The sequence below is a fragment of the Pinus tabuliformis genome, chromosome 1_2 (assembly GCF_031772625.1).
Source record: "Pinus tabuliformis cultivar Carrire ecotype Pingquan chromosome 1_2, CPIR1, whole genome shotgun sequence".
Taxonomy (NCBI): domain Eukaryota; kingdom Viridiplantae; phylum Streptophyta; class Pinopsida; order Pinales; family Pinaceae; genus Pinus; species Pinus tabuliformis.
The window spans coordinates 1,147,118,182-1,147,137,964 of record NC_142298.1 but is presented as its reverse complement, the minus strand read 5'-3'; positions in this window follow the sequence as shown (position 1 = coordinate 1,147,137,964).

Below are 19,783 nucleotides of genomic sequence, written 5' to 3'. Positions count from 1 at the left end.
TAGGTAGATAGTGATAGCCTAATAAGTTGGTCATCTAATGGGTATTTTAGTGAGTAAGGGTGCATGTGAATATATGAATAATTATGTATTATTCTCATGCTGATTAATTTGTAGAGTATGTAAGAAGTCACCTCATAAGTTTATGTGGTATGTGTATAAAAGTTAAGTGGTTGTGTGTGAGAAGCATTATTGTGTGAAATTATGTGATTATTATATGGATAAAATAGGTAGGAAGTCATGTGATAAGTGTATTAGGTATGTATACACAAATTAAATAGTTGCCTATAAGAAGTATTATGATATGAATATGGTTGTTATGATAATGATATCTTTTAAAAATCATTAACCAAATACTTTAGTGCAACTATTTTTAGGATTGGCTTATAAAATAGTTAGGTTCCATGTGTTTAGAGTTGAATAATTGAATTTATTGAGAAATTCTCTCACAAATTTTCATTCTATATATGTGTGTGTGTGTGTGTGATGTGACAGCTGGGTGTACTTAAAGTGGTTGTGATGAAAAGTTGTTACCTTTCCTACTCAGAATGAAATCCCACTTTATGACATATTTAATTTTATTGAGTCAATTATTGATGAGTTATATATGACTTATTTATCAGTTGTTGGCTTGTCTTTGTGCTTTAAACAATCTAGGGTTTACCTTGGATATTATTCTTGAAATTATAAGTACTCGAGAAGTTTTCCCTAGTATGTAAATGTATTATGTCTAAGAGTTTCTTTGAGTTGTGGCATGGACACATTATCTAATTTTAAGTTGAAGAAAAAAAATTATGAACTATGTAAATGTATTTTTTGTATTAATGAAAATTTTTTACACCTGACTAAAGAGTGGAGCATCTATATTGACCATGATACCATGAGTGAGAACATGTGAGAGGATTGTGAGAATTAACTTTGCATATAGTCCTAAAGAACACTATCAAAGATTTGTACCAAAAAAAAAAATTGAAATGTTGCCATATCTTTTCCCTCTATCCCAAAATTCATTGAATGAGGAATTTGGTAGCCGAAGCACCCACCTACCACAATTATGGAAGTTGGGTGGCGGTTGAATAGTTCTTTCAAATTTTGATAAGAAGTATGGGCAAGTACCCATCTCGAATTTCGAGAGTTAGACCCATAAGTGGTGTGGGGGAATTGGAAAAATATTAGGGAAACAACCATCCAATTGTGAATTCAAATACCCATGGAGAGCAAGAGAACACACATGTGCCTAGAGAAGTAAAACTTGTAAGTTGAGAGTTTGCGTTATCTAGTGGAATGGTTGCTATGACATTCTAGGCAACTAGAGCTCAATTTGGTTATGTAAATTCAGACAAAAAAGTGTCGTTTGTGTGTTAGAAGTGTGTTGGTGTGTTCTATGCTTGTAAAGACCCATTTTCTACATGTTAATTTTTTGTAGAAGAATATTGAATTTGAGCTTTGGGAAGAGGCTACAAATTGATGCAAGTTTGGTGATTGGAATGACATTGAGAAGGGAGAATGTTGAGGGACTACCTAGGCAATGAAGGGGCTTCCTAGTGCTATTTCCTGCCAAATAGAGAGGCATATAGGAGTTTGTGGGAGCCTTGAACTTAGTGGGAAAGAGGGACTTCTATTGTAATTTATTCTGAAAGAGAGTGACCTTCACTATCATCCTTTTCTCGAGTGAAGTAGAATTCCCTTGGTGGTATCACGGTCTAGCTAGGGGATTTCCAGTTGTCGGAAGATACAAACATAGTTGAACCTACAGTTTGGTGGTAAAGAGATCACCCTTCATTAATAGCATAAATTTAATTGTTTAGATCAATTTACTCACTTGCATTTTGGTGTTCAACAATTGTTAATTGTTTGATGTTTGTAGGTTGAATGTTGATGTTTTCTTATTATAAATTTTATGGATGATGAATGGTAAATAATATTTATGATGTCAATAGAAAATTAATTTCCTATCCCATGATGACATCTTATATGGAAGAGCCTTAGTAGATGTTTGGTTGTGTACTTGAACCTAGGCATATGAGTCTCTGGACTAGCAAGAATGTAGGTTGGTGAAAACAACTTGACCAACTTTTCAATGATGGGCATAGACAGGGGCCTCATGCAAGATTTCCCACTCACTAGTCCTATTGACAATCCCATGAATGAATCTTAAAATTTATACGTAGACTAAATAATTCCTAGTCTAGACAGAACATCTGAAAGTGATATTATAAAAATCACTACTAAACATATGATCCTTTAGAACTTGAACTATGAGTCAGCTTGAGCTCTCAACCCTTACCAATCTAATTTGTAGAATTCAAGGCTCCTTATGGAGGCCAAGAACTATTTTTTATTGTTATCTTAGAGAGCATGGTTGAAGAGGAGAACATAAAGACCTTCCTTCATAATATTAGACATTTATACCTTGCCATAATTCTTGTGATTTGTGTTTCTATTCCTGTCACACCCCTAGAGTGTCCCTCGAGTTAAGGCATGTCGAGGTCTATGGACATGTGACACCAACATGGTTCATCGTAATGGTTTGAACAACTTATAACTACTTACGCTTGTACTACACCTATAACACATGCACATATGTGTGAGTTAGATATATTGTGTTTGCGGAATTAACATGCAATATTAACCCAAGTACAATGCCTGATTACTTCGCTTCACTTCTACTTCACAATGTCTTAAACATTCACATGTAAATATATGTCATAATATAATGTCCTAGTATAATGTCACAAATCTACATAAACATCAATGTTCAATCTGTAAGAGATTATACAAGTATAAGGGAAACCTCATTAGTTCCCAGCTTCACATTATAAACTTCAATAGTTTTATGATGTTACAACATTGACCGATTTTAGCCTCTGCTTACTTTCATGTACAATAGACCCCAACTTGTGCCACAACCCTCTTGGCTTACATTCATAGTTTACATAGTCCAAAACCTTCCAAATGTGGAACTCACAATCATGTGATAACTATCTCGACCAACTCGTATGGTCCAACCGAATTGCACCTTCATGCGCCTTAAGGCATGGTCGTGCCATGACCTTTCCCTACACGCTTGACCATTCCACTCTACATGATTCATACAAAACCTAATGTTCCCATAACACCCTCACCTAAACTCATTCCAACAGTTAGCTAGCATGATCAGGTGAGCTAATCAGTTCCACTCCTTTGTCTTGAATCGGTCTCGGTTGCCCATGTTTTATTTGGTTCATTGATTTTTCCAGCGTTCAACATTTTTGTTCATTTATATCATCATGCGGTCAAGAGGAGGGATACATCGATCTAATCAATGTGTTAGATTAATTGGGTCGACCTCTCATAAACCTGGTTCACCAACCGTTCCACTTCATCTCGTTTGGGCCGAATCATTCCACCATAAGCCCAGCCCAACCATTCCACTCATGCACCATAACCGACTCATTTCATTCGTGTATCTATCTCACATGCCCTCACCCAGTTTCTTGTCTCACATGCCCTCACTCGTCTTAGCCGTCACGCATTTCCCATCTCATGTGCCCTACCCAACCATGTCTTGGTTTTTTTCGTGCATGACTCCACTTTGTCGTAGGATGTGACAAAGTGTTGGTGAAATCCAAAAACATTGCTTCCAAAGTAACAAATTTCATGATGTCATTCCACCTCCACAACTCAGTTTTCCTTGTCCTAGATGACCTCGGCACACATCCTTGAGGGTCTTACATCCTCCCCCACTCTAAAGATGTCATCATTGACAATGAACCTCTACTGCAATACATCCATAACCAAAGTTTGCAAGAAGATTGTCCTTTACATCTTGAACAACGTCCTCATCACATTGTCTCATTAGAAACAATAACAAGGAACAATCTCATCTACTGACATACATCCCATGTGACTCCATGAATACCCATGTAATAATTTCATATGTTGGATCCCCTCACATCATTGACTAATTAAGTAACTAATCCAATCATAGCACCAACTCCATAGGAACTCATGCACTCGAACATGTACACTCACCATCATATCTGTTATCACTCTATAATTTCCCAAGGTTGTGAGAGATGCACAGAGGTAACCACGAAACCACATTGGGAGCTGGAATTTATCCCTTCCAGCTTCAGAGAGGGATCTCCCTATATGATTTAGATTCGTTGATTTAAGATATTACGCTAGTTATGAGTTCTGAGTTTGGTTTTTTCAAAGGTTTGGTTGAAACTGCAAGGATAGTCCATTGGGTATGGAGTCAATGAGTCCTTGTTGATCAAATACAAGAATTGTAGAGCAAATGTAATAGGGCAAGGTAGGCAGGCTTTTGGATCTTTAGAGCATTTATGGAATGAATGGGATGAAGATACTTAGATTCAATTAAACATAGAGCATACTAGGATGAATTCTATATTTAATCTCAGAGTGAAAACATAAATATTGTTTATAAGCCAGACCAGAGTGTATTTAAAACAAATTTAACCTTAATATTCTTTAAATAATAGAGACAAAAAGAACATATTGAAAAATAGAAAAATAACAATTTTACAAGAGAGGAAACTTCACCAATTGTCTGACACAGGAATCCTGGAACAAACTTTATGTATTAATGGAAATGATCACTTCATTACATGTACAACTTTACATCAAAGATCTACTTTCTTCACATGAGTTCCAACCCTTTGTACTTTGAATTATGAACTATTTATACAAATTCATCAAAATATCTTGATTTAAAATATCAAGATTTTCCTTACAAAATATCTAAAAAATTGTTTACAAAAATAGTACAAAAATATAGGCAAATAAAACTGTTGTAGCTCTCTGGCACTATCTTCGAGGATTCTGGTGTTGACTTGGCCTAAAAAATTGTTGCTTTGTTGTTGAAGATGAACACTTGTTTTACTCAAGTAGTTGGCATAGTTGATCCCATCTGTCTTCATCTCGGGTGGAGAATTTGATTAACTTTCTATAGGTTTCATCCACCTCGGTATATTTCTGGAAGGTGGGCTTAATTACAAACAAATGTTTTATCTCATGTTTGATAAGTAAATCGAATTTCAAACCCTCCATGAAAGCTTTTCCTGTGATGGTTCCCTTGATGGTAGAAAACTTTGACTTATCTCTGGCTATGGAGTATAATTCTATTGATAATCATCTAACATAACCAAATTTATCTCCAATTCATTTCAAACCTGACAACCCCTTTTGATTCAGTGCGTTGAATTTTTTGTGGAACTTCTAAATGTGGGCCTCCAAGTTATGGCACTTGTTTTCTAACTATAGCATCAAGTTCCTTTTTGTAAGGACTCTTCTCGCCTTAAGGATTGTTTATGTCCTATCTGCAATCTCAAATTCCTCTAGTTCCTCCTTTGTCTTTGAATTTAGATTCCATATAAGGAAGTGGCTTCACCTGGTTTCTATCCCAAACTTTTTTTGTTTCTTCAATACCTTCTTTTGATCTCTGCATTAATTCCTCATGCATGAAAATTATTTCAATGGAAGGCCAAATTTCAGTCATAGCTTCATTGATTTCCACCCAAATGTTTTCCTTTGCCTGCTGAATTTTCTAGACCATGGCAGATTCATTTTCTAACTGTTCAATTCTAAGGTTAACCTATGAGTCTTTTGAAGCTCTTCTATATGTGCATTATCAATCTTTAATTTATGTTCTTGGAGATTGTTTATTTGAGCTTTCAACTTTTCAATCTCCTACCCTCTAATAGACAGGTCCTCCATAGCTTTGACTAGTTCTCTTGATGAGTCTGTAGACTGTCCCTCTACTGTGATGGTTGTTGAAGTGGAAGCTCCTGCTATCGATGTACCTGCAATTGGAACTATTGTGAGTGGAATGACTGCTAATTGTGTTGATTGTTCTTTCTCCTTTAGCAGTTTTTCCATTTCAGTCTCCATCTCTTTAATTTTCCCATTCTATTCAACGATAATCTTGAACATGTCTTCTTTCTCTTTCTCTAGTTGTCCAACTTCCTTGGTCTATGGATCTTCAGTGGATGGAAGCTTGAGTTGCTTCTTTAGAGCTGCAATGTCAACATTCTTTCTTCTAATAATTTCCTCTGCAACTTTCACATTACTGGGATCATATCCCAGTTTGATTACTAGATCCTCTAAAGACTTAATCTTAGTGTCTTTAGCTAAAGAAGATATATTTTCTAGTTTGAGTTGGGACTGAATGTTGTTGACTGAAGCTTGTAGCCTAGAAGCTCCCATTGTTGAGTTTGTCAAAGTCAAATATATCATCTCGCCTATTTGTTTGTGTAAGTCCATCTGATCAATGGGATGGATTTGATCAATATTGAAGGAAAAGATGGACTTGTTGTAGTCTTTTGGAGTCTTAGGGAAAGGAACCTCAGCCTAGAGGAATGCTATCTGCATCTTTCCTTTCTCTGTATCAAAGGTAGAGAGTAGTCTATGATGTGAAGAGGCTATTTACTTCCAAAATTGAGAATAGGCGGTAGCTTTTAGGAGTTCAATTTTCTTCTTTATCTCCTTATACCTAGCAAATATAATTGGTTCAACTTCATCATGAACCAATTCTCTTGACTGAGATGTGTCCAGTGGCTCTTGGGAGGTCGAAGATAGTGAAAATCCTATGAAAATGTATTCATTCCTAGTAGAATTATAAGGGCCTATCAAAATAATGGTGGATTGTACATTTTCTTCTTGAAAGGATTCTTCCGCTGGATTGGTCTTTTGTCTCTTCTTGTAAATCTGAAACTCTTTCCCCTGAATTTCTATGACTGAAGGGGAAACATACTCCCTTGGCCTTTTTTCATGCTTCGCCTGTGATGTTGGAGTCTGTGATGTCATTGTAGAGAGTACTTATTCTTCTGCTTCCTACAAAGTATTCTCCTGCCATTGATCCTGATTCATATATATTTTTCTATTTTTTACATGGGAGTATGAATGTAGGGAGTAGTATTCTTCTTTACTCTTAGTTTTGAAATTATTCCCAAAGGGTCATATGACTAGGTGAACCTGAGTTTAAAATTCATCTGCTTGAGGAGAAGATTTTCTTCTTTGGTTGTTGTCCTGTTATTGCAAATAAAATGCCCAACCTGTGTTTTGATCTTGAATTGAGATTTCTTCTTGGCTACCAAAAAGTGCAGCTCATCCATATTAATCATTTGTCTAATATATTCGGTTGCCCATGTTTTATTGGGTTCATTGATTTTTCCAGCGTTCAACATTTTTGTTGACTTATATCATCATGCGGTCAAGAGGAGGGATACATCGGTCTAATCGATGTGTTAGATTAATTGGGTCGACCTCTCATAAACCTGGTTCACCAACCGTTCCACTTCATCTCGTTTGGGTCAAATCATTCCACCATATGCCCAGCCCAACCATTCCACTCGTGAACCATAATTGACTCATTTCGTTCGTGTGTCTGTCTCACATTCCCTCACCCAGTTTCTTGTCTCACATGCCCTCGCTCGTCTTAACCGTCACACATTTCCCATCTCATGTGCCCTACCCGACCATGTCTTGGTTTTTTCCATGCATGACTCCACTTTGTCATAGGATGTGACAAAGTGACTTCTATCTGCAATCTCAAATTCCTCTAGTTCCTCCTTTATCTTTGAATTTAGATTCCATATTAGGGAAGTGGCTTCACCTGGTTTCTGTCCCAAACTTTCTTTTGTTTCTTCAATAGCTTCTTTTGATATCTGCACTAATTCCTCATGCATGAAAATTATTTCAATGGAAGGCCAAATTTCAGTCATAGCTTCATTGATTTCCACCCAAACGTTCTCCTTTGCTTGCTAAATTGTCTAGACCATGGCAGATTCATTTTATAACTGTTCAATTCTTGGGTTAACCTATGAGTCTTTTGAAGCTCCTCTATATGTGCATTATCAATCTTTAATTTATGTTCTTGGAGATTGTTTACCTGAGCTTTCAACTTTTCAATCTCCTACCCTCTAATAGACAGGTCCTCCATAGTTTTGAGTAGTTCTACTAATGAGTCTATAGACTATCCCTCTACTGTGATGGTTGCTGAAGTGGAAGCTCCTGCTATCGATGTGCCTATAATCAGGACTATTGTGAGTGGAATGACTGCTAATTGTGTAGATTGTTCTTTCTCCTTTAGCAGTTTTTCCGTTTCAGTCTCCATCTCTTTAATTTACCCATTCTATTCAGCGATAATCTTGAACATGTCTTCTTTCTCTTTCTCTAGTTGTCCAACTTCCTTGGTCTGTGGATCTTCAATGGATGGAAGCTTGAGTTGCTTCTTTAGAGCTGCAATGTCAACATTCTTTCTTCTAATAATTTCCTCTGCAGCTTTCACATTATTGGGATCATATCCAAGTTTGATTACTAGATCCTTTAAAGACTTAATCTTAGTGTCTTTAGCTAATGAAGATACATTTTCTAGTTTTAGTTGGGATTGAATGTTGTTGATCGAAGCCTGTAGCCTGGAAGCTCCCATTGTTGAGTTTGTCAAGGTCGAATATATCATCTCATCTATTTTTTTGTGTAAGTCCATCTGATCAATGGGATGGATTTGATCAATATTGAAGGAAAATATGGACTTGTTGTGGTATTCTAGAGTCTTAGGGAAAGGAACCTCAACCTGGAGGAAGGCCATCTGCATCTTTCCTTTCTCTGTATCAAAGGTAGAGAGTAGTCTATGTTGTGAAGAGGCTATTTATTTCCAAAATTGAGAATAGGCGGTAGCTTTTAGGAGTTCAATTTTCTTCTTTATCTCCTTATACCTAGCAAATATAATTGGTTCAGCTTCGTCATGAACCAATTCTCTTGACTGAGATGTGTCCAGTGGCTCTTGGGAGGTCGAAGATGATGGAGATCCTATGAAAATGTATTCATTCCTAGTAGAAGTATAAGGGCCTGTCAAAATAATGGTGGATTGTACATTTTCTTCTTCAAAGGATTCTTCTGCTGGATTGGTCTTTTGTCTCTTCTTGTAAATCTGAAACTCTTTCCCCTGAATTTCTGTGACTGAAGGGGAAACATCCTCCCTTGGTCTTTTTTCATGCTTCTCCTGTGGTGTTGGAGTCTGTGATGTCGTTGTAGAGAGTACCTATTCTTCTGCTTTCTGCAAAGTATTCTCCTGCCATTGATCGTGATTCATATATATTTTTCTATTTTTGCGTGGGAGTATGAATGTAGGGAGTAGTATTCTTCTCTACTCTTAGTTTTGAAATTATTCCCAAAGGGTCATATGACTAGGTGAAGCTGAGTTTAAAATTCATCTACTTGAGGAGAAGATCTGCTTCTTTGGTTGTTGTCCTGGTATTGCAAATAAAAGGCCCAACCTGTGTTTTGATCTTGAATTGAGATTTCTTCTTGGCTACCACAAAGTGCAGCTCATCCATATTAATCATTTGTCTAATATATTCTAGTGAAAAAATTCTCATAGGAACAAATTTGGGCAACCTGTATGGAGGCAATTTGCACCCATACACTCTGATCTCAGTGTAATTTTGGTACAGGTACCAGTCACCTGTCTTGGTTTGCTCACTGAGGTGTAGAAATATTTTTATCTTAGGTTCTACCCTTGGTTCAACATTACTATTCAATATGCAAGCAACGATATACAAGAACTGGTATACGTAATCACTAAAGGTGAATTCATTAGTATGCTTCCTTACCAAGGAAGTCCAATGAATCACAGACTGGGCATTCCCTTGTTCATCTAGTTTTGGAATGGAAATTGAAACATGTCTGCCTAATGGAATAAAAACAAATACACTAAAATTGAAGAATACTTAAAAACCCCTTCTATAGAAAACTTTAGGAATTGTTCATGGATGGCATCTGCTAGGAATTCACTGTAATTGAAGATGACTAAGGGATTTTCACCTGTTGAGAAAACTGATAAAAACCCTATGATGGCTTCATCAACCCACTAATTGGATTGATAGCCCAATAAACAAGAAACTATTGAGATAATTTTCTTTGTCATTTCAGGGAACATGGAGGATGGATAAGGAGGATTTTTCTGAGATAATTGGATATCCTCAAATATAATGTCTCAAATATTTTGGCTCTGTGAGGGAAAGTGAGGTTTTGGTATAGTTCCATGAGAGAATCTACTAAAAAGGGTTTCAGAGAGGCAAAATTATGAATCTGAAGCATTTGGCTTATGGAATCAAGGGTAATTGTGAAAAGAACATCATTGTTCTAGGCTACAATTTCCCTTTGACTGGGAATGTACCGGAAGTGGCACCATGAAATAAATTCAGGAAAATGATGCGTCTGAGGAAAGAAAAATTGGAGTAGGAAGGAGTCCCACAAACCCAATTTGTCACTAAGATCAATGAATTTTTGTTTTAACCAGTTGTGGAGTTCATAGAGATCGAACTCACAACTGGTTTCAATGATTTTGTATTCTTGATCTACCAGGGGCTGGTGGTCTAAGTCAATTACAGGGGGCAGAAGGGGGTTTTTGACTATGGATTTGGATTTACCCTTAGAATCCATGCTGGAAAGAAAATAACTGGAATACTGAAATTACCTGGGAATTGGTTGGATGAATATTGGTGGCTCGATGACTGGTAGCGGTGACAGGTCGACTTGTTGAAGAGTTGCAGTAGCAGTAGTAGGTTGGTTGATTCAGTTGTTCAATGTAATGGGATCGCAGAAGAAAGGCATACTAAATGGGGTTCTGGTTCATTTATATGCCAGATCATTGTACCGTTGGAAATTGTCCGTAAACAAACGGGTTCATTACTCAGGCCGAGATTATATCTTGAACAGATAGTTAGCGGTTGAATGATAGGTGTAAGGGATGTATCACGTGGCAGGAGTAGGTTGGAAGTGGAAGTACTGTAGGTTTTAACCCCGTACAGAAATTACCTGCATACGAATTCTAAAACGCAGAAAATAAACAATGCGAGAGCATAACACATAAAACAGATATACACAGAGATTTCCCTTGGATCCCAAAATTGGGTCTACCAGCTTGATTTTTTATTATGTTCCTTTCAATGTTACAATACATATTTATACATGTCGAAGCATCCAATACCATGGACCGAAAACCATCACGTCCAAAACCATGCACCGAAAACCATCGCGTCTAAAAAATATGTGCGAAAATCATGCACAAAACCATAGGTGGGTCCGCCCAACCTAACATAGGGTCCAAAACCAAAATTTTCCAGGGAACTACCCCGGACCCCATAAAGTGGGGTTACGGGTATGCCTCAAACCCCCTGTGACCGCCCCCCTCCCCTCTACACAATCGGTGGAACAAAAGGGGGGCTCCGCCCCCCTCTAACCCCCCAGTTAACTATGTGGGCTAGTCATGGAAAGAATATAACACAACCCAATATTCTCCCACTTGTTGTTTTCTTTCCACAGGGGGCCACAAGAGAGCTTAGTCATTTATCCAACCCTGCAATGCCTGTTGTTTCTCTACACCAAGAGAACTTCTCAGAGCTCACAGATTTTGTCAACGCATCTGCAGTATTCTTCAAAGTGTCCACCTTTACCAGCAACACCTTTTTGTCTTCTATCATATCCCTCACAAAGTGATACTGAACATCGATGTGCTTTGTCTTTGAATGATATGCAGGGTTCTTTGCCAAGAAAATTGCACTTTGGCTATCACAGTCTATCCTTATAGCTTCTTGTATTAACCCCATACTTGAACACAATCTCTGCAACCAAACTGCTTCCTTGCTTGCATGAGTGGCTGCAATGTATTCTGCCTCTGTAGTTGATAGTGCCACTGTAGATTATTTCTTACTCATCTAACTGACTGCACTTCCAAATAGGTTAAACACATACCCAGTTGTAGATCTTCTCTGATCCAGATCTCCAGCCCAGTCTGCATCAACAAAGCCATGGATATCCAACACTCTATCCAATCCCGGTCTTCCTTGGTAGCACAAACCATAATCACTAGTGCCACGCAAATACCTGAAAACCCGCTTCACTGCTATCCAGTGCTCCTTCTCTGGTTTTGACATAAACCTGCTCAATACTCCTACTGCATGTGCAATGTCTGGTCTAGTATAGACCATTGCATACATCAGGCTATCGACTGCACTTACATATGGAACATGGGACATGTGCTCTTCCTCTTCTTGTGTCTTGGGACACTGTTCAACAGATAACTTTACACCTATAGGAATAGGAACCTTCATCGATTTACTATCTTGCATATTAAACCTCTGTAGTATTGTCTCAACATACTTCCTCTGGTTTAACCAGAGCTTTCTCTTTTCCCGATCTCTTTTAATTTCCATGCCCAAAATATAGTTTGTTCACGAAGATCTTTCATGTCGAATTTGGAGGACAATTGGGTCTTCAAATCCTAGATAATTTCTTTGTCATTTCCAACCAGCAACATGTCATCCACATACAGGACCAAATAAATAACACGGACACCAATTAATTTAAAATACATGCAGTGATTTGCTTTGCTTCTGGTGAAGCCAAGTCCTCGTATAAATGTATCAAATTTCTGATACCACATCCTTGGTGACTAGTTTAACCCATACAGAGACTTCTTTAACTTGCATACCAGTTCTTTCTTACCCTTCACCACAAAGCCTTCAGGTTGCTTCATGTAGTTTTCCTCTTCCAGATCCCTGTGAAGAAATGTTGTCTTCGCATCCATCTGTTCTACCTCAAAATCAAAAGCAGTAACAACATATAAAAGTAATCTAATAGAAGTTACCTTGGCAACAAGAGAAAAAATATCACCAAAATCAATTCCCAACACTTGGGAATAACCTTTTACTACCAACCGAGCTTTGTGTTTCTCCACCTTTCCTTCTGCATTTGTCTTCTTCTCGAACACCCATTTGATGCCAATGGGTTTCCTTCTAGCTGGTAACTCCACCAGATCCCAAGCCTCGTTTTTGTGCAAAGATGCCATTTCATCAACCATGGCCTCTTTCTAGAGTTTTCCATCCTCTGAATCTACTACTTCCTTCACAGTTCTGGGATCATCATCAGTAATAGATAAAGCAAAATTTGAATAGAAAGCAGATGGACTATACCTTTCTGGCTGCCTTCTTTCTCGAACTGATCATCTCACACCTGGAGTTTGTGGCTCTTCATCTTCTTATTCCTCCTCTGCTGTAGAGTCTGATTCTTCCTCCTTTAGCTCAAACTCTATCTTCTCAAGTTCCTTTGGTTGGACTTCATGTTTAATAACATCTTTCACCTCTTTGAACACCACATCTTGGCTCTACACAACCTTCCTCATTACTAGGTTCCAAAGCTTATAACCCTTTAAACCATCCTTATACCCAATAAAGATGCACTTTTCAGACTTACTATCCAACTTGGTTCGTTTCTCCTTTGGAAAATGTACATAAGCATCACATCCAAATACCCTCAGATGTGAAAGAGAGGGTTTCTTACTAGTCCATACCTCTTGTGGAGTTTTATCCTTCAACATTGATGAAGGTGATCTATTCACCAGGTAACATGTTGTCTCCACTGCCTCTGCCAGAATTCCTGTCCTATCCTGGCACCATTGAGCATACTTCTTGCCCTTTCCATCAATGTCATGTTCATTCTTTCTGCAACTCCATTTTGCTGAGGTGTATATGGAGCAGTCTTCTGCCGTGCTATACCACACTACTTACAGAATTCTTCAAATTCCTTGCTACAAAACTCTCCACCATTATCTGTCCTCAGCACCTTTATCTTCTTCTCTGTTTGATTTTCCACGAGAGCCTTAAATTCTTTAAACCTGTCAAAGACTTCAGATTTCTTCTTAAGGAAATATATCCATGTATTCCTTGAGAAGTCATCTACAAATGATACATAGTACATAGACTTACCCAGTGATGGAACCTTCATAGGTCGAAACACATCACTATGCACAAGCTCTAATATCTGTTTCGCCCTCTTACCACTAGAGGGGAAACTCACCCAATTCTGCTTCTGATATACACAATTTTCACATAAATCAAAATCCGGAGAGCTATTACTCATACCTTCTACCATACCTTTACCATGAAGTATTTGAAGGCCCTTCTCTCCAATATGTCCAAGCCTTTGATGCCACAACATGATATTCTCTCCAGAGACCACTAGATTTTCTTCTCTACTTTCAAGAACCACAGAACTGTTGCACCCATCAACAACAGTGCTACCTTGCAGCTTGTACAGATTTCCAATCAGAACTCCCCGCATCAATACCAGTGCTCCTTGAACGATCTTATAGGTATCCTTCTCAAACACTGTTTTTACACCTGCATCATCCAACTTGCTAACAGAAATCAGATTTCTAGCTAATGATGGAATATGCATAATGCTCGGAAGTGTTCTAACCCTTCCACCTTGCAGCTTCAACTTTACTTTTCTAGGACCAATGATTCTAGCCTTCCTATCATCCCCCAAGAAGACATTACCACCATCATATTTCTCATACTCGCAGAACCACTCTCTATGGGGAGTGAAGTGAAAGGATGCACCTAAGTCAATCAACCATGCCTCATGATTTACATGTGTACTTGAAGAAGCCAAGTACACATCTCCACCTTCATGTGAGGTGGTTTTGGCCTCTGTAGAAGGAGCATCATCAGATCCATTTCCTTTGTCAGGAGCTTTAGATTTATAGTCCCTTTTGTAGTGCCCTTCCTTTCCGCACTTCCAGCACACCACCTTTACAGGTTTTCATGGAGATTTAGATCTCCCTATAGATTTAGATCTCCCACTCGATGACTTATTTTTGTTTCTGTTCTAGGACCATCCTCGTACATACAAGGCATCACCATTCTGGCTCTCCATATTTTTCCATCTCATCTCCTCCATCAGCAAGGTTGAGACTATTTCATCAAACTGCAAAGCAGTTGCATTGCTACCTATTGCAATAACCAGACTATCCCACGAATCTGGTAGAGAACACAACAAACTGATGCACTTATCTTCGTCTGAAATTTTAATATCAACATATGCTAACTGACTTACCACAGTATTAAATGCATTTAGATGCTCTGTCACTAAGTCTCCATCTTTCCTCCTCAGGTTATACAACTTTTTCCGCAGGAACAATTTATTCACCAGAGACTTAGATTGGTACAAAGTCCCTAACTTGTCCCACAAAGTGTTCACTGTATCTTCCCCTAATACATTCAGCAATATTGAATCTAAGATACACAATCGTATTGTGCTCTTTGCCTTCTGATCCAACTTCTTCCATTCTTCATCGGACAATCCCGTTGGTTTAGTGCCCGGATCTACTGCGATCCATTGATCTTTATGTTTAGACTTTGGACACCACATATCTCCACAATGGTATGATATTGTCCACTTTGGGCCTAAACCCTCATGGATTTGTTTTTGGGCTTTACCCCAAAAGGCCTCATACCAATGAAGATATTTGTCCATCCTTATATACCCATGATCCTCCCCACTTCTATTCGATGTGGGACTTTGGTCATATACCCAACAATCCTCCCCTCGAACAAAGGACCATCGAGCCTCCCCTCAAACGATTATCCATCCATCCACTCTCTACCAACCAGGATTCTCTGCTCCAATGCGTTGGAAGCACACGCCTTACATGGAACACCACCTGCCTCGAGAGCTTGCTCTAACCGAGCTCATCCACAGATCCCATCGTGATATTACTGGGGCCCACCACCTTTGTTCGGCATGCCGAGGATTCATCCACTTGGCTAACTTCGAACATGGCTCTGATACCACTTGTTAAGACTCTAGACACCACATATCTCCACAATGGTATGATATTGTCCACTTTGGGTCTAAGCCCTCATGGATTTGTTTTTGGGCTTTACCCCAAAAGGCCTCATACCAATGGAGATATTTGTCCATCCTTATATACCCATGATCCTCCCCACTTCTAGTCAATGTGGGACTTTGGTCGTATACCCAACACTTTATCCACCAACAAATCCTCCATCTTGAGTTTCCACAACTCAAAACTCTGACCATTAAATTTCTCGATCTCTATCTTTCCACTGCTCGCCATCTTCTTTCACCACCAAAATCGATCTCGCAGATCTCCCACTGAACAGGGTCTACCACAGGCCCGAGCGAAACCCCTCAGCAACAAAGGCGTCCCCTTGAAGCCAAAACAGCTCTGATACCAAATGTAGGTTTTAACCCTGTACAGAAATTACCTGCATACAAATTCTAAAACACAGAAAATAAACAATGCGAGAGCATAACGCATAAAACACATATACACAGAGATTTCCCCTGGATCCCAAAACCAGGACTACCAGCTTGATTTTTCATTATGTTCCTTTCAATGTTACAATACATATTTATACATGCTGAAGCATCCAATACCATGGACCAAAAACCATCGTGTCCAAAACCATGGACCGAAAACCATCGCATCGAAAATCATGCACAAAACCATAGGTGGGTCCACCCAACCTAACATAGGGTCCAAAACCAAAATTTTCTGGGGCGCTGCCCCGGACCCCATAAAGTGGGGTTACGGGTATACCTCAAACCCCTGTGACCCCCCCCGGCTACACAATCAGCGCAACAAATGTGGGGCTCCGCCCCCCTCTAACCCCCCGGTTAACTACGTGGGCTAGTCGTGGAAATAATATAACACAACCCAACAAGTACCATATGGTGGGGGCAGACTGGAGTGGAGCGAGAAAGGATGTACCACTTGGCAGTAGTGGAGTGGAAAGGAAAGTGCGAAGTCAATGGTTATAATAAGGTGGGAAGAGGGGAAAAGTGGATTTTGGAGGCGGGTGAGTGGTAAGCAGTTTTAGGTTGGGGGGGTGAGGGGGGACGGTGGGGGATCCAAATTCAACTAAGGAGTGCCACGTCGCAAAAATGGTAAATGGGGAATCCACTTTTCAGATCTCCCCTTGGTTAACTATCGGAGGGACGCGGTGTCCAAAGTGATCTCCCGTCGTTGATCTGGGCAGGTTAGATCATGACCCTCATTTGTAGCCCGACGCTTATTACAAAATGACAAAAAATGTCGTATCAAATCTAACTTTATTAATCTTTAATTAATCACGCTTAAATTGTGCAATTAATTAATTAAAGAACTTTATTAAAACTAATTTAATCGTGCTTAAATGGTGAAATTAAATAATAAAACATATTTATTTAAATCAAATGCGACATTTAGACTAGCTGCACATATTTTTATTTTCTAAGGGGTATTTCATCATATATTTTTTATTTTTTCAATATATATTTTTTTTTTAATTAAAGTGGCATTTGAACTGGCTCACTTATTGGGGCTATTTTCTTTTTTTTTTCATATTTTTTATTTCTTTTATTTTTTATACGCACACACAGAGATGTATATATATCTATATATATATAAATATCATTTTTTGTATATCCCCTTTCTTTTTCTTTTTCTTTTTCTTTTTTCTATTTTTTCTTTTTCTTTTCTTGGAAATAATTTGCAAAATGAAACATTATTTACAATATCTCATAACATAAAAATCAACAGATAATCATCAATTGATCCTATAAATTATAGGACCCTAACAACATCCTCATGTCAAAATATCTCCTCCTCATCCTATTCCTGATCATCAACATGAAGTACCCTCCATGGCACCTCCTGCATCTCCAGACTCACCACTGTGAGAAACTAATAGTGAGCCCATCTTCATGAGTTCAATGAGAGGCTGAAGTGGGGTATCCTCTTGGACTACCTCTCCAAACTCCAAATCTTCCATATCTCCTCAGTGAACATGTACTCCTCGATCCTGGAAATGGTACAAATCTACCCAGTATGAACCCTCCATATATGTCTGTAATGTATCTCACTAAAGGGGGATAGGAACCAATCCTACCCTCACTCTTCTCAATCAACTTATCCAACTCTGGATAATTAGGCCAACCATCTACCTCCTTGGTCTCACTAGAATCCTCAAGCTCTTTGTTGGTATGTTGATGCCATGATCCATCATCTTGAACCTCATCTAACAATGTATTCCTGCAATCTCCATCATCTTGGTCTAAGTCTTCACACATACTCATATTATAACCATCAACATCATCTACATACTAGACATCTCCTCTACCATCATGAGATGTATAAGTCTCAACATCAACCTTCTCACACACAATCATGGAAGTCTTAACATGTACCATCTAAGGTATTTTTGACATCCTCATAATGCCATCTACCAAGTCGACTATCATCCTCAAATGTTGAATGAGTATGGACTCCATACCATCCAATCTCTCACAAATCTCTCCATATGGTTGTCCTCCCTCCATACAGATAGTTTTCATCCTACATTCATCTACCATGGCTCCAATAGTTGGAAAAACCATTGATTCCTCTCCTGAAAGAATGAATAATCTCCCTAAATGAGATGCTAGTATAACTCTCTATCCAACCATAAACACAATGCCCAATACAATTTTATATTCATCCATCCTGATAATTGTGAAGTCAAGCTTCCTTTCCCAACTGCCATTCTATATTGGAACATCACAAACTTATCCAAGAAATCTCATGCCTCAGAATTCACAGCTTTGAAAGATGTAAGGACAGACTGGAACAATTTGCAAGCCCAATCTCCTAGCCACATATTACCTTATAAAGTTATGAGTAGCCCTACTATTTACCATAGCCATCGACTGACTCCCATTGACATCAATATTCATATAGTGTAACTTATTCTGCTCCAAATCATGTTTTGGAGTAGACTCCTTCAAATAATTTGCACCCAAAACCTACATCACTCCCATAAACACATCAGAAATATTCTTTTCTCTCTCTTCCTTCTCAGCTTGTTGTATAACAACCACTTTTTAATTCAATGGATAGTTTTTCACCATGTATTCCTCTCCTTATAACGAACATGAAAGAGACTTCCTCTCCTTCTTACCACTTTTCTTCAATCCATCCTCTTTCGAAGATATCTCTCTCCTTATCTGACTTCTTCCTCCTCTTTTCACCATGCTCCTTCCCTTATAGATTTCCTACTACATAGAGATCCAAAAGCTTATCGAAATCAACAATAACTTCTTCAAGAGTCTACATATTCTATCTCTTCACTTCCATCTAAGCCCAAGGTTGTATACCTATCAAGATTGAACAACCTGTCCTTCTCATCTATATCCACAATCTCCAAAATAAGACTCGAATACTCCCAAATGCAAGCTTGTACACTTCACGTCTTCTTCAAAAACTTCAACCTTCTCCTTGCATCCCAAGTTTGATCTTGTGGTCCAAACTGAGAATATAATTCTTCCTTAAACTTCAACCATATGGTAAGGTCATGTTACATTTGACTTGAGGCAATATTATTTTCCCTTCTTCTCCACCATAGCTTTTCATTCCCTATTAACAATGAGGTAGCAACCTTCATCATGAACTCATTTGAGCACTCTTTGAGTTTATCCAAGTACTGATCTACATCCCAACATAAATTCCCAACTACTTTCGTACTTCTCGTACCATCGTACGATTTTGGTTCTTTCACTTCACCCTTTCTGAAGCATTAGATGAACTTTGCTCGATTGCCTTCCTTAACACTGCAATCGTCTTTGTTTGAACTTCCATAACTGAAGTAAGACTCTTAATATTCTCCTCCAATCGACTCAATCTATCATAAGTATCTTCGAGACTGAAAATCTTATCACCATACTGCTCAAATCTCTCAAGTACTTGAGAAAGTAACCCAACCCATCCCAGGTTTTGAACTTGACTGCAATCTCCGACGTACTTCAGATGAGACTCCATCTCACATGGATAAATCCTCGCTATATTTTCTCTAAGCTCTACTTTGATACCAATTGTCATGCCCCCAAAGTGTCCCTCGAGTTAAGGCACGTCAAGGCCTATAGACGTGTGGCACCAATTTGGTTCGTCATAATGGCT